Source organism: Notolabrus celidotus, chromosome 10, assembly GCF_009762535.1.
Source record: "Notolabrus celidotus isolate fNotCel1 chromosome 10, fNotCel1.pri, whole genome shotgun sequence".
Lineage (NCBI taxonomy): Eukaryota > Metazoa > Chordata > Actinopteri > Labriformes > Labridae > Notolabrus > Notolabrus celidotus.
In genome coordinates, this window is record NC_048281.1 from 15,063,324 (window position 1) to 15,079,862 (window position 16,539).

The window sequence follows — 16,539 nt, forward strand, 5'->3', positions numbered from 1 at the left end:
TTCAGTGTCTTTGGCACTGCAGACTGTACAGTTGGAGTGTGAGTAGAGACACTCTTCTGAGGTTAATGGATAAGCTTTAGGTCTCTCTCACCCAAATGTTATTTTTATGGGCGACTTTGGCAGGGAGCCTTTTGTTTCATTAGACTGCGTCTTTATCATTTATACATTGATGGGAACACAAGGTTTTGGGGTTAGAGACACATTCTCTAAATGGAATTTCATTTGTTCAGCCACAGGGCAAAGCTAATATCATCCACTGATCCTTACTGCTCTACATATCTTCAGAGGAAGAAAGACAGCGGCTCAAATTCTGTCAGAAATTTCAGTGCACAAATATTGCCAGAAGTTATGCATTAAGTATTTTATATTCAAAATATTTGATGGGTATCCATAAACTTCATAACAGCCTTCATAGATCTATAAAAGTATCTTTGAGTTTGTTTGCATTTTCATCTGCAATGAATTTTCGGTTTCCACAGGCTATGAAAGAGGAGCGTGGATGTGTTACGTGTTTTATATCGATTGGGCGGGCTTATTTAATTCAATTGCTGCATATCCTTACTTGGAGGGGCAGTGAAAATCGTTTGAGAATCAATGTGCGGAAGCGAGCAAGACAAAAATAATTGACTGTTTTCAAACTCCTGCAGGCGGTGGAATAACTAACCAAAACAGCTCGCAGGGATGTCTGAAATTGGTTTTGCAAATCCTTCACACACAGATCCGAACTGAGAAAAAAATGCTAATATAGAAATCCATTTCAAACTCTACAGCGCACATGAAGTTTATTCTCATTTTTTTATGTTTTGACACTTATTCTCTGGTATGTTAATGGTCAGAGGAGAGACAGAGTGTGTGAGTGTGTGTGTGTGTGTGTGTGTGTGTGTGTGTGTGTGTGTGTGTGTGTGTGTGTGTGTGTGTGTTAGTGTTTCAGGGTGTGCGAACCAGATGCGGTGAGGTGGAGCTCACCCCTGCAGAGCAGCCTCCCCGGGTGCCTGCAGGTCCACTTCCAATCTATTTGCTGTAATTGCCGTCAGAGTGTACACCTTGGAGTCCTCTAATTCCCTCTTTTATTTCAGCCACCATGAGGGAGACCATCTGTCCTCCTGCCTGCACTTCCCCCACCCCTTTGGCGTCAGGTCTCTCCCTGTCTGCACCAAACACACACACATGATCACACACAGATACAAACACAGGATGCTGAGACTTTTTTTGTCTAACACACCGGGGCTTTGATTCATCATCACACCTTTGTCCACCCAGAGTCACGTGGACGTGAGTGCATTTTTATGAGGTGGTGCTGAGGATGACCACAGTGTAGTAACATCAAAGGTGTCCGGAGAATGAGAGTAAAGAGACACAGCTTCCCATCTGCTGCTTTTTTTTTTATTCATCCAGTTTTACAGAAATCTAAAAAAACACACCTAAACAAGCATCAACACCTACTCAGTCTCTAAAACACATTTAAGCTTGCCTTCTATCTCTTTAAGGTTCAGGTTATCTTATTTGTACCTGCTTCAATTTCCCAAGTCCTGCTCCCCTGGGAGAGCAGACTCAAGCTGTTGTCTGCTGTAACCATAGCCCTGTGTTTTCTCCTGAGGTGGTCACATTTTGTTTCAGAGAATACAGCTTTGTTCCAGACTGCTGCTGACAGGCAGGGCTTGACCTCAGCACCTTGGCAGGGCAGGTGTTTTGCAGGTGCACACCTTTACTGCAGCTTTATGTCTGGATTTCATCCAAAGTGTGTCTTGACTTCGCTGTTACCTTCCTGAAAAACAAAGAAATCTCAACGTTAGTTTTTGTTCTTATGATCAAGAGTCATTCAAAGGCTAAGCAAGAAATATTATCTTCTCAGACAAACAAAAAATAATCACAACACAAAGAGATGCAAGCAGCAGGAACACAAAGCAGAATAATAAGTGACATTTTCTGTATCTATCTGGCTGCATCCGAGCTCTCTCTCTCTGCGTCTTTGTTTGTGCTTTTCCACGCTGCAGCCACAGCGTCTGGGATGCGACTGATTTAAATACCATCCCATCTCATTAACATGCACAGATAGAGCTGCGAGGGCCAATTACATTCATCTTGTCATGTGGCCGGGCTTCCAAGTCATTAATATTTTATGGCAACACGCTCCCCCAGCCGCAGCAGCAACACACCAGTGCTCTTACATTATTCCAGCGCTCAGGACACGAGATCAGAAACATCCCCCTGAACACACACTCTTCTTCTTCTAGGTCATGACAATATAAGCATGAAAAATGAGTGGAGGAGGAAAATCCACATATAGATATGCAACTTTTATGATAACTGATTATTATCAGACAACTGAATCGTAGAAAATAACTACACAGAAGAAATATGTAAATGTTTCTTTGTTTCCAGCTTTAATTTGAAACGTGTGTAAAAGGCTCTGACTGCATGGGTCAAGAATTTTCAGAAATACAAAGAATTATTCATTTGATACAGGCTCTTCGTTTTGAATTGGAGGAACAAAATATATTAGCAATGACTCACCTTCATCTTGGAGAAAATGACGGTTCTTTCTTGTTTTCTTTGAAATTCTTTCAAAAGGGATTTGGTGCCGAAGTCTGTGATCCAAATTTAAAAATAAAAACAGACCCTCCTTCAAGTACTCAAATGACGAATGGAAATGTGAGCGTTCTAATTCCAGTTGTGAATATGTGAATCTATCTACTGAAGAATATTCTGAAGAGCCACTGTGAGCTCCAGGGCAGCCTTTCAATATTTTCATTTCACCTTTATTCAGCCAGGTTAGCCCCACTAAGATCAAAGGTGGCTTTTCAAAGTGATCCCCGGCCAAGAATGACACAAACACAAAAGTTTCAACAGACTTGAGGCACCTGTTTAGCTCTGTGGTTAAAGGGTGCGTCCCATTTACAGAGGATACAGTCCTGGTCGCGACCCATCTTTCTATACTCTTGTGTTCATATTATGTATTATGTATATTCTCTACAATCTTTAAATGCTGCATCCACATCTTTTTCAGTTCACTATGATGCAAGTATGTTCTTTATTGACCATGAAAGGTATGTACCTGATCAGAGGTAGTAATCTTAGAAGCTGAAGTTACATGTTTTGCTGACCACTGACTCTGACCTGTGTAATGTTTTGTTGACCTTTCCCAAGTTAAAGGTTTGCTCTTCACTGTCTAGGTTAAACTTGTGATTTCCATGTGTGGATTTGCGTAGAATAGATATTGACATACAATCATTGTCATTGTTGGGCCACTGTCATATGTATTGCCTCCTTTGAGCCGGCTGTTGTTAACCATGATACTGTTAAGAAACCTTCAGATAATCCCAGTCTGTTCCTCTAAGCACCATTAATTGATCACCAGAAAGGAACCTCTCCCATTATCAACTCCCCACTCTCTGCTTCTCACTTTTCCTGTCTTTCTACAGCTGTCCTATCCATGAGGGCATAATGGCACAAAAAATACATAAACAAATTAAACATTCAGACTCACACAGCGGATATAAGAAACATTAAAATGGTCAGCTAAGACATGAGCATACAGAGCAACGATCCAAGAGATTTCACCTGTAGATTGTTACAGACACAAGGTGCTGAAAACCCATAAGCTTTCTATCCACGCTCAGAAGGCGCTGTCATGTCAATAACTTCCCATTTTCAAGTTAATTTATTTAACATGGACGTAACTTTTTAAAAAACTACAGGCATGGGACCCAAACTACTCAATCCCTTTCAGTGATTTTCCTACATTGACTGTTCTCAGCCCCTAACCCACTGATCGAATTTTAAGAGTCAGATAAGTTCACAAATTTGTAGCCTCATGATTTATATAAACGCTCAATGGTTACAGAAAACTGCTGTGTACTGTGGTTTTGAGCAAACATTACTGAAACAAAGGAGAAGGGAGCATGTGTGGGGAACCATTAATACAAATTTGGTGTGCTACAGTTAGTTTACATGAGTCCCTAAAAATTAAGCTCAGTGTTCAAGGGTACCTTTTGGATTATACTAAATGGATTAAGTGTGAATAATAACTTGTTAAAGCTTTTAACGCTTCCTTTTTAAAAACACAGTCTGGTCTAAGAGAAGACTCTCCACAGTGCTAGGCAGACTTGTATTTCCTCTCTGCATTTCCTCCTTGGGTTTTATTATGAAGGCCAAAAATCAGAAAGTCACAGATGCAAAGAGGAAAAACAAGCATCACAGTTATCACACAGATTAGAAAGAATCAATTCAGTCCCTTTCTCTCTCTCCAGTTACACATTTTTCACAACAATCACTGCAGCATTACAGTTATATGCTTGATGAATTCAGCCAAATCCAAATACAATAATCCAAGTAAGAATCTTTGGCAGGGCTCCTGTAATTCCTGTAATGACTTCTCTAATGAAAGTGAGCAGTCTTCAGAACGATGGCTGCAGCTCGGTTCCTCTCCTGTACAGACCGAGGATGGCCCGGGGAGACAGACTCAACACATTTCTGACGAGTAACAGCAGCCTACACCGACTCGCCTCCTGGCTCTGTGGCGATACACACCAAGATTGATGTGTGTTCCTGACAAATAGCCCAGACGGCCATTTATATGGGGAGATGCTGCCTGGCAATGTGAGGGGAAGAGTCACTTAGCAGAACAATTTCCTCACACAGCATGCTCCTTTCGCTTCATGTTGCCAGCAGAAATTATATTCAGAGAAATTACCTTTCCCTTTAACTATACAGGTTTGCACCTTCATATGTTACAGATCTAGTTAAACACAAAGTCAGAGGGGGACAGATTAAGATGAAGAATGCTTTAGCAAATAATAATTTACTGGAAAACTGTTGCTTAGGCTTACGTCCTGAATGTCTGAGTCACAACATAATGAGACTTTTTAGAAATTAAAAGCGGTTTTCTTTGACCTCTAGCTCTGCTCAGCTGTCATCAACATCACTTTTTAAAGCCTGATTGTTATCATCATTCTCTGACGCAGGCTAACAAATTAAATGGGTAAGAAATCGTTTCTAAAAATCTAGAAACAAGTCTTGTGAAAGTCATCTCATCCGGTGCATGAAGGCGTAAGATTAATTTCCAGGAATCATGTGACGCCTCGAATACATTGACATTTGGGCTGCAATTGCATGGTGTAACAGGAAGGAAATGTATGAATTTTGCACATTTGTGATGAATAATTGTTCATTAATATTGTGGCCGAAAGCTCCAAATAGGGTCACCTTTCAGTGAGCAATGCTATAACAAGTATCTGTATCTCTTATTTCATAATGTTGTCTTATTTGTCTGTGATTTATACACAGTAGAGTCATAAAGTAGATCCATTATTAACCATAGAGGATTATTGATACATATTTTATCACAGAAATACTTGAATCCTATATTATTCTCATTTGATCCTTAAGAATAACTTAATAAAACTTTCACCCTGAGAGCGTACTGTTTTCATATCAGCGACGTCATTCCTCAAAAACACACAAAGGTACAAATAAAAGAAATATAATAAAGACTAATAACGCCAAAATCTTCTGAACATTACTCATGTCTCTTATCTGTTGTGTGGTAGCATGGCGTTCCTATTATCTCATTTCTCAGTCAGTAGGACTAAACTAAAACAAGAGGTGCGAGCCGCTCCATGTTTTGCATATCAACCATCTTCCTGCTGACAAATGTTAGCTTTAATAAAACCACAGCGCGACAACGGGACAGGGAGGGAAGCCCACCACGACGGGACAGCAGCTGAGACAATTTAACAGGAAATGAAAAAGTAGAATTGTCTGTGGGAAATATCAAAATCATCATAATCATTTGTCAAACTGTGATCTGTATCTTTACCACAGCTCAAATCTTTGCTGAAAAGAGGACTCATTGTTTTTAGAACTTTTTATTAGATTACGTTCTTTGTCTGCATCTCCCCAAAGACGCAGTGATGTTCATTGAGTCTCATGATCTGCTACCGCTCTTATAACAAGCTGAAATAGAGCAGAAAGGCAACAAGTAACTTCTCTACTTTCTTGTATCATTATCATGCAGATTGATTATTTATTTGTTATTAATAAAGAGCAGTAAAAAGTGTCTGATGCGTTAGCCATCTGTGCCTCTACTGCAGCAACACACCTTTAGCACAAAACATCAGAAAGGTAACTGACACTGATGTACAAAAAAACTGAAAGCAACCTGTGGGCATTTGTTTCAAAAACAGAGAAATCAGTGTTTCAGAGGCACATTTGCAAAAGAAGATGTTATGAATGAAAATGAGATCTTGTACGGATGATTTTCAAAAGTTTTTATCCTTCAGCTGAATGTGTTTTTAGTGGGCAAATAAATACAAACAATAAACAATTCATAATATTTCATATGGAGAAGACTGTGCTATGTGTTGTTAGTCCACAACAAAATAATCAAATAAGAGCGGCTGCCAAGTGGGTGGAATTTGATTTGCGTATTAATTATGACCTGATATCATCAACCTCGACTCCATTTCCAGAGCTCAGCGAGCTGGGAGACGACCCCATGATGAGAAAGAAAATACAATTTCCAACAACTCCCTCCCGCTGCTGTCCCTCCCCCACTGAGCGGAGGAGTCAGCCTATTAGAGGTCGATGTGCCAGGACAGACTTTATGCTTTTCAGAATAATCTCTAATTGATATGAAACCATGGAGATGTTGTTTGGTAGCATGCAAAAATCATCTGATTCAGCCAAAGCTAGTACTCTATTTTGAATTTTTCTTAAATAAAAAGCATTCACCACATTTAAATGTCAGACATTTCCTTCTGACGTGACATTCGGGTTGGGAAGCTTGCATGTTGTTATAGTCTCATACTGCTGTGTTTCAGGATGTAACCCTGTCATTAGTCACTGCTTCTTGAATGATGAGAACCAAAAAATACAACAGATTGTAAAAATCCAGAGGTCCACCATCCAAAATTAACACGAAAACATGTTTTATAATCTATTAGCTACTGTTCTACAACCCCTAATGCTAGCAATGCTAATGTAATGTTCTCTATGGAAGAGTTTATCAATTTATGTCTTACATTATGTAAGCTAGGAAGTACACGTCCAAGCTAACATACACTGTGTTCCAAATTATTATGCAAGTTGCATTTTTGTGAATATTTAAAAAACTGTGTTACCAGTCGGTTTCAAATTTGTCAAGAAGTCAGATAGTAAATATATTTCTTGAACTGTGTGGTTAAAATGATGCTTTTCAAAATACGTTGGCTGTATTTTTAAATAAATGCAGAATCTGCAGAAATTAGTTTGCAAAATGATTATGCAAGTTGGTGACAAGAGCATATAACTTGGGTTAGGGTTAGGGTTAGGTTTAGGGTTAATTTTCACATAACTTGTGAAAATTTGTTTACAAAATAAAACTGTTAAAGTCTTTAAAACATTTCAAATCTAAAGTGTTTCTCAAATGTCCAATATAACCTCCTTTTCTTTCAGTGAGGGTCAGAGGTCACTGGTAAACTGGTTTAGTGAGGTTTCTGATGACTTCTCTGCTGACACAGTGAGCTGTACCCTGTATGGCTTTCCAAAGAGGCTCTTTTGAGCTGTATTTCTTGCCATTACTGTAAATTATCTTCTTTATTATTGACCACAAGTTCTCAGTCGGGTTGAAATCGGGTAAGCAGGCAGGCCAGTCCATGAGGCGATCCTCTTTTGTATTTTCCTCCATGGAGGAAAAGACATTCAGCTAAAGTGAAAAAGATGCTAGTGTTCATGCATGAGCACAATGCACCGTCACATGCCTCACATTATTCCCAGGACAGGATGGCATCTCAGCTTCTGGCTAACAGTAAGTTAGCTAAGAGTATGTTTCTTACTAACTAAATGATACGCTTCTGGCAAATATTAAGTTAGCTTGGAAGTGAGCTTCTGGCTGTGAGGTGTAAGGTCCTTCCTAGCTGTTACATATTCTACTCAGTGTATGACGTCAGCCTATGGTGGTTAACGTTAGTGATTGTCTGACAGTAGCTAATTGGTAGTAAAATATGTTGTTTTGACTCAAAATGTCTGTTTATATTTTCATTTTTCAGTGTCTTTTTATTTGCTCATCAATCAAGAGGTAGTGATGTGATAATAATTCCACACATGCCCTAATTTTATACAACTTAAAACTAGTGGAACAGCTGTATTGTAGTATTGTACTTTCTCACCTTGAGCATGACATCAGATGAAAATGTTAAGCAGAGGTCTTAAAACCAACCCTATCAGAAGTGATGAAATGTGTTTGTTATGACATGTTATATGGAGAACTGGCCTGAAATAATGTTCACACAAGCTGTCTTAGACACACTCTCACTTTCATGATGCACTCAACAGCAAAATATAAATTCCCTGAACAACAAAACAAATAGACTTGCTGGCTATTTGAGTTTGAGCCTCACATTCCCCATCCTCCTGTGGCTAGTTATATTGTTTTCTCTAAACTTCTGTAAAATATTCTAAACGCGATGCATTGTTTGAACTCAGTCTTCAATATGTCTGGCTCAAAAAAGACAATTGTTTTGGCTCGCCTTTAATTGCTCCATCTGTACTGCATCCCATCGGGACTTTGCTGCCTCAGATACTTTCCCACATATACAGGCGGATAAGTTTCACACAGAACCAGAGCAGAACTGCAAACTGCAGCAGTGCACTTCATTAAAGCAAAGATTACACTTCAGAGGAGCTCCGTGCTTCAGCTGGCACATGGTGCTTGCGTAATCAGACGTCTCGGGTAGATGAAGCATGGTGCGGTGCGCCTGAGCCGACTGCTACATTTACTTAAAGGACATTCCCATCAGTGGTGTGTCATCTGGAGTCTGTTCCTTGATACCTTTGCTCCATTCCAAACCAATTAGCACTTGATGGTCTGCGTGAGGGTGGTTTCCACTTCAGTGAGAGTTCATCTAAATAGCCAGTACTTTACCCAGGAAGCACATCTTTTGAGTTTGAATCAAGGAATTTCAAACTCCTACTTTATAAACAAAATGTTAAATATATTGTTATATAAGTTGTTTATTGTATAAACTTTATAAATAACCCATTAAATGAGCATTTAGATAGGTATGGATTTGTACCTCTCAATTACTTTGCCATATTTAAGTCACCCCGCTACAAAAACAGCATAGGTTGTATTTTGATACTGGTCATGCTGGTATGACCATCATCAAAACATATGCTGTATTTTGTAGCAGGGACTGTGTGAAGACACTCGGCAAGTTATACACAACACTTTAGGAATAAAATAAGAGGCACAACAAATATATATATCTTTGGTTTAACTTTGGCTGACAAACTTTATCCTATCTTATGTAAAAATTAAATATGTGCACTTATTCTTTATTAAAGTCTTGATTCTGATTGGTAAAAATCTCACTGGAAAAGCAACTAATTCTCAATAGCAATAGCTACACCAGGGACAGTCCAAACACAAGTTATATCAAATCAACCCACAAAGTTCCCACACATTTCACCTCTTCCTGTTGACACTGTGGCAAAAAGTTCTCATCTCAGGCTGGTCTCCAGAGTTAGGAAACAATAACGGGGAACAGATGTAAGAGCAGCTTGAGGAGCTACTGAGCCTAAACCATCTCTGATGGGGGAAAGTGAAGCAACATCCTGTCCTGCAATCCAGGCAGTGTCAACAGAGCTGGGGAGAGCATCTCTAGGCGGTAGTGATGAGAGCAGCAGTGTTAAAAGTTGTGACAGTTGAGTCATTTATCTCTAAAGGTTGACAACTGAAAAGCCCTGAGAAGAAGGAGGGGGTGAATGAGGACAGAAATGTTCCTGCAGAAGTCACATGTACTTGATCTGATGTCACCTTGAATGGGATTTTACAGTTTAATGTTATATATTAGATGAAATAAGTAGGCTAAAATTTTAAACTTTTCTGTGAATTGAAATGTTCACTTTGATGTTTATTTGTACTGTAATGATGCTGATATTAACCCATTGCCGTGGTGGCGTTACCGACTGTGGACTGTTTTTTTGCTGTACAAAAAATGGTTTTAAATCAGTAAAATCATCATGAAATCAATATTTTGTCTCAAAATGTGTATGCCTTTAGTTGGTAGCTTGGTAATAAGCAGGATACTGTATAGTGAGCTGGTGGTCATGCAATCCCTTCAGGTTGGACAAGACCCCGATACGAAACAGAGGGATTCAAATTTGCATAACCACCAGTTCACTATTCATCATCTCTCACCCAATCTCAAATGGTAAAAATGCTACTCAAACTATTATTTACAATAAAAAAAGGTTTACATTGATTGACACACTATATATTTTTTTAATGTTATTATTTGTTCTACATTTTCCCCAAACTGAGGTTTCTTAAAAAAGCAGTGAAGACAGAATACTGTCCTCTTGTACATTTGTTTAATGATGACAATAGTAAGTGGCTTTAGAGGTAGGTGTAAAAAAACTCAATAGGATATACCTTCTGGATTAAAATGTTAATATAAGTAACGCAGTATGTTCCTCATTGACAGTCACACTGCTTTGAATGACTGGCTTGATTTAGATTTGCACCTGCTTAAATAAGTTACATTAACTGTTATTGAACTTTTCTTTGTTTGGCTGTAGTAACCAGGTATTCCAACACTAGCAGAGACAAGTAAAAGAACATAACATAAATATGTATCACATATAGGGTTGCAAAGGGGTGGAACATTTCCAGTAAATTTCCATGGGAAGTTAAGCTGGGGAATTTGGGAAATATTACAAATTGTAAACTTTCCATGGGAATTATGGGATTTTATGGGAAATAACAGGGAATTGAGGATAATTTAATGGAAAGGTATCATATCCAAGCATAAATATTTATTTTGTTGTAAGTAGACATCCATCAAAAACAATCCAATTAAAACAGATTTATTTGTAGGTAGAACTTTATCAAGTGTTAAATATTTTATTGAACAATCAATTCTTTCATTGAAGAACCAAAACATGAATGTTGAGTTAAACATTACTCATCCCCCCGACCCAACCCATTCTAAAAATTAACAAAAATACAATCCCAACAAAGTCCCATTCAAAATGTTAAATGAAAAGAGCCCCTCTCCCTCCAAAAAAGTCCCATTCTGCATGCAAATAAAAAAGCATCTTCACGTAAGCTTTTCAAGCCTAGTCTCTGCAGGAATCTAGAAATCTAGCATAAATATTCAACTGTACTTGCAAGAAATCTGGTTGTTTTAGTCAGGATTATGCTAAAACATATTTTCCCCAACTATATTTAAGTTCCCTATTAAGAGCCAACCTTCAATTTAGAAAATTACTGGTTTATTCCCATAAATTCCCATGGAAAGGTTCCAACTCTCTTATCACATAGCTTTTTTTGATAAAAAGAGGATTTCAACCAACGCCTTAAACAATACCAAATAATGCCTGTTTTAGTCTTCAAATTCAGTCATCTTTTATTGTTGTTCAAAAAAAGAATAACTTTACATGCCCTTAGAAAAAAACATAAAAAGAACTGGTTTTGTTTTGATGTGGTCACGGAGCAATTTCAGCCGATATTTACTTGATAACGGTATCTGTGTACAAGTGGTCATGTTGCATCTTAAATTTGTGCAATGCTGTACAAGATTGCAGTTTGTTATTAGTTTCTTGTATAGTAGTGTGATTGAACATAAAAATACAATGAATGGAAGCAACTCTAACACCATGATTGAGGTAAACTGTCACCTCATCTGATTATCCTCAGAGGTATCTAACATCTTTGTGTCTTCATTGTATGAACACTAATAAGGTGTAAACATCAATAGCTGCAGTGGAAACGATTGACTCTCACCTGGTTTTGACAGGATGAATGTATTATTAGAGGCAATTAAGGTGTCACCTGTGTTTGCTCAGAGAGATGGATGGTGCTTTGATGATCACAGGGAAGAAAAATATATTGACCCAGAAATGGACACCATCCCAGTTATCTGACAAGCATAGAAATGGTTGTTTGCTCTGCTGCTCTTATTGCTGAAATAATGTACGTGTTTTGTTTTGTTTTAATTATAAGAGGAGATGTTTTTAATAAATATGAGTCCTGTAATGTTGGGTTATAATTTGTGAAATGTTTAGTTATATTAGACCACACAAAAAAAGAGTGATTAGGCTGCAATGAGGCTTTCTTGAGGTCTCCCAGAAAGAAGAGGCATTTTAAACATGCAGCCTGATTGGCTGAAGACATACACACCCATATGTTCTTCCAAAGGGGGGGCGGTCATTTCCTCCAGGCTTTTCCCATGTAAGTACAGCATGTCTCCCATGACTTTATTTACAGTCAAAAACTCTTAAGCGTGTGCATTAGCGCCGGAGATTTATCACTCAAGCCTGTTTCATTTGAGAGGCGCTGTAACTCTTCCTCTGTGTGCTCTGTAATAAGAGTGCAGAAAAATGTACGCTTATGTAGCAGTGAGAAGGAGTTTCTATGAAATCGGGGCTAATCTGGACGTCTGCCGATGTCTAATGTGGCAGCAGAGTGCAGAGTGATGGAATCGGTAATTGGGAAAATAGGTCACCTGGGATATGAGGTGTTTGCAGGTGGAGTTAATGGAGGGACTGCTTATGTTAAGGACTAAAATGAATCACTGATAATGTTGGCTAAATACAGGCAGCCATGCTGTCAATTCAGTTCAAACTGCTTGGACTGAAAGGTTTACACAACTGACAGATTGAGGTCATGGCTTTAAACTAATAGTCCTTATGTCCTAATGGACGTTTGCTTCACATCTAAATCTTGTGTAGGAAATGAGATGAATCCACTTACCTGGTCGCTTGTAAAAGACAATATTTAGTGGGAGAGCCAAGGCCCTGTGTGCATGTTGTGGTTAATTATTATTTCCACAGGAAATCCCCGCATCCAGCCACTACCCCCATCTACAACACACTGACACAGAGAGAGAGAGAGAGAGAGAGAGAGAGAGAGAGAGAGAGAGAGAGAGAGAGAGAGAGAGAGAGAGAGAGAGAGAGAGAGAGAGAGAAACACACACACACACACACACAATATTGAATGCAGCTGCATCTCCCAGAGGGGAAAGGGTAATTTGTCCAGCTCAGAAATAAGGGTCTCTCCATTTCTCTCAGCAGGATGATGAAAAACATGAAACCGTGCTGCTAATGAAAAGAACACTCAGGATGTGTATTATTATTCCATCAGTCTCACCTAGTGAGCCCTGGCCCAGGTCCACGCCAGAGGAAAGGCCTCGGCTTTTCCACCCTTCTCCTTTCACAGCGATCTGGTGGCGCGGGCTGCCACTCGCAGATTTCCTCTTCATTCATTCCACAGGAATTTGGCTGCCATTTCCTGCGAGGAGGAGAAGGTTTGACTGGCTTCGTGCAGGGCCAAGCTGGTATTTATCTAACCACACACTGGGCTTGATTCATGTGAAACAAGCACGCCCTGTAAACAGTCTCATTACTGAACTCCAACACTTCATTACTCAACAGGACGAGTCACTGGCTGGAGAGGGAGCCTGAAATGGTGTAAAGAGCGGTTTGAACACATTTGCTTCGATACGTCGGCGAGGGGACTGATGGATTTATATCAGATGGAATATGATCCTAACATGCGACTGATGTGGCGAGCTCTGGCTCAGGAATCTCTGAGAGAACAAAGTTAAAAGTGGCCACAGTATGACTCAGCCGCCATGCTAAAAAGAGGATTTCACTGTACAGCTTTTAGCTGTGATTTCTTGCTAGCATCAGCATTGAAAAAGACCAAAGTGACAAAGAAGTGAGGATTTAATCCTCAGAAAAGGATCCAGAATGTCTAATGAGAGCTGAAGCACTTCCATTGTAACCACAAACAAATCCACCCCTGCAGCAATGCTAACCTTATATCCTCATTTGCCTTCTGCTAGTGCCGTCAACATGACAATTTGCAATACAACAAATCAATGTAATGCAATCTAATACCTAATTTAATTTAATTGTGACGAAAACAGACATATTCATTGCCTGCTAACCGCATTACGTTTATCACAGTGGGAATCACAAATTATTTCCTAATGTCCTCTGTCATTTAATCTCTCGCATTTGCACAACAGGAATCTAGCGGAGAATCATTGCCCCTCTAAATCTATTTGTCGTACCTTTCAAATTCACAGCTCTCCTCACGGTGGGTCACCTGTAATTTGTAATGTTAAATAAAGGGCAATTCATTTCCTGCAGGGCTGAGCAGTAACCCAGACTAATACTGCATCAGCCACACATTCAAATTCATTACATTCAAGGTGTCGGGGCTGCTTCTGTTCATAGCCGCATGCATGCAGCCATGAATATTACAAAGAAGGTGAGACAGTCTGCGCAAGAGTTACAGCAAAAGTCTTTATGTGAAGGCACAAGGCGCAGTCAATAAAGAGAGGAGGGAAGAATGTGATAACATCACTGTCAACACAGTCTGGCTTTGGGCATATTATTTACAGCTGATTGTTTTTATTACCGTGATATTTTTGTCCGTGAAACTCACAGATGTGCTCGGAGGCTGTCAACATTTTAACCTTTCATTGTGAGGTGGAAGAAGAATAGAGGAATGTACAACACTTTAAATAGAAACAAGACAAGCTAAATGTCATCACATACTATGTTTCTTTACTTGTGTTTGTATGCAGTAGGGGCAGGGGAAAATCAATACAGCATGGTGTCTCAATATTTTGCATGGCAAAGTTGTTTCTATTCACAGCTGCCAAGTATTAATACTTTTCTTATATATCCTCCTGAGAGCCAGAAGAAAAAGTTTTGATATTATTTTTTCTAGATAATAACATATTACAGAAAAAGAAAATTCAATAGTGTTGTTAATTCAATTTTCATCATCTGTCCCTCACATGTGTGAGTGTGTGTTTGCATGTATATTTGGTGTGTGTGTGTGTGTGCATGTGTGAGTGTGCTTGTGTGTGCATGCAAAATCCTCTCAGCCTCACACAGCCCTCTGCTTCCTGGAGTACGGAAATTGGTTAAACACAGATGTATTTAGTCCTGCTGTCCACTACAAAGGACACTGAATAAAAGTTGTGTTTTGAAAGGGTTAAAATCACTGTGCATTTGTGAAATCTTACTACATTGAGGTTAAGTCTCTTATATTGAAGAAACAATTTGATTGTTTTGCAAGAGAAACATGATATCTGCAAAAAAAAAAACCTCATTTGGTGCCATAAAATGTGGAAGTTGAGCTTGCAGCAATTTTGAAAAGAAAGTTCATGTGCTCTGTTGGCCACACCCCCACAAGTGAGACATCATTAGAAGGCCCAGGATGTCCTCTTCACAGGACAGTGGGGTTTTTACAGACTGCATATATGGTGCTTAACTTAGATGGCTAAGATGCATGTCCTCCACAGGGGACAAAAATGAATTGCCGGGTTATCTAAAATATGAACTAAATACTTTGGTACTGGAGGACTAAAATTAATTGGAATGCAACATACATGAAGGTTCACTTCACTCACCACCATTCAGAGATAGCATTAGATGCTAACACTGGACACACTGAGCTTGTCAGAGCTGTCCCCAATTCAGAACCAGTGAAGAAAACATCACATACTTGATGTGCAAAGACTTGCCGCCAATCAAAGTGGTGGAAAACAAGAACATTTGTTGCATGATAAAGACATCATAACCAGGTATGTGAGTCATCACAATGTCATTTCGCTGACACAGCCATATCAAGGATCTGCAGAGAAAAGAAGCTCAAAGCTGAGGAGAGTTTGCTTTGACTTACAACACGTGGGCAGTGGATTCATACGCAACTATAACCACTTATTATGTTACAGGTGACTTGAAGCTGCTGTCTCACAATCTTTAGATGAGAGCAGTACACAACAGTTCTAACCAGGTCTAACTCCTGTAACAGTATGGTCTTCCATACATGTTTGCATTCAGTTAGTCTGGAATACACTGTAATACAAGGGTACAGGTGTAACAGAGATGAATAGACTGAGATCCGATGAAACAGATTGGAATAGGGTTTTTTTCCCTAGGGGACACAATGTTCAGTTAATGGTATGGTATCGCAATACTCAATTAGGGATGGGTACCTTTCAGGTTTGAACCGATACGGTACTGATACCCGGTACCTGGGAATCAGTACCGGTACTCAACGGTACCAATTTTCAGTACTTTTGTGTGTTTGTGTGGTAATAAATGTGAATTTGTTTAATAATAAATAACTTACTTGTTGGGCATTCACCCACACAGGAACGGCTATAAACAGGGCAGGTAGTCAGAGCGAGAGAGTCCGTCTCAACTTAATCCTCCTGCAGCTCTGCCTCGCCCATCAGCTGCAGGCTCCATTTGGCGCGCTCCCGCGCAGATGCAGAGAGCAGAGAGGTCCACCCGATCAGTCTAGAACTTTATAACAGGGCGAAAGTATGGAAAATCGCCTCCACTTCCACTCCCTCACAGTCGCGAGGATGCGTTCAGGTACCGAAACATGGTACCGTTTGATTTTTAGGTGAGTCGGTACTCGGTAGTACAGACGGAATTCGGTCAGTCCCTATAAAAGTACCGAATTCGGTACCCATCCCTATACTCAATATATAAAAAATATGTTTAAAATCACAATTACAGGGGTGC

At 39.4% G+C, this 16,539-nt stretch overlaps 1 long non-coding RNA gene across 5 annotated transcripts in view; it reads right to left on the reverse strand.

The window, feature by feature from the left end:
* Positions 1-1,303: 1,303 nt before the first annotated feature.
* LOC117819807 overlaps positions 1,304-16,539 on the reverse strand; it is a 73,069-nt gene continuing 57,833 nt past the window's right edge. For 2 of the 5 annotated variants that reach the window (XR_004632631.1, XR_004632635.1), the window contains 3 exons: positions 13,133-13,273; positions 12,737-12,856; positions 5,852-5,955 (listed from right to left, as the gene is read on the reverse strand). This is a non-coding gene — a long non-coding RNA (uncharacterized LOC117819807). Of the gene's footprint in view, positions 1,766-3,897; positions 4,592-5,851; positions 5,956-11,429; positions 12,343-12,736; positions 12,857-13,132; positions 13,274-16,539 lie in introns of those variants that run through there. The other 3 variants (XR_004632633.1, XR_004632632.1, XR_004632634.1) reach the window with 3 other exon arrangements.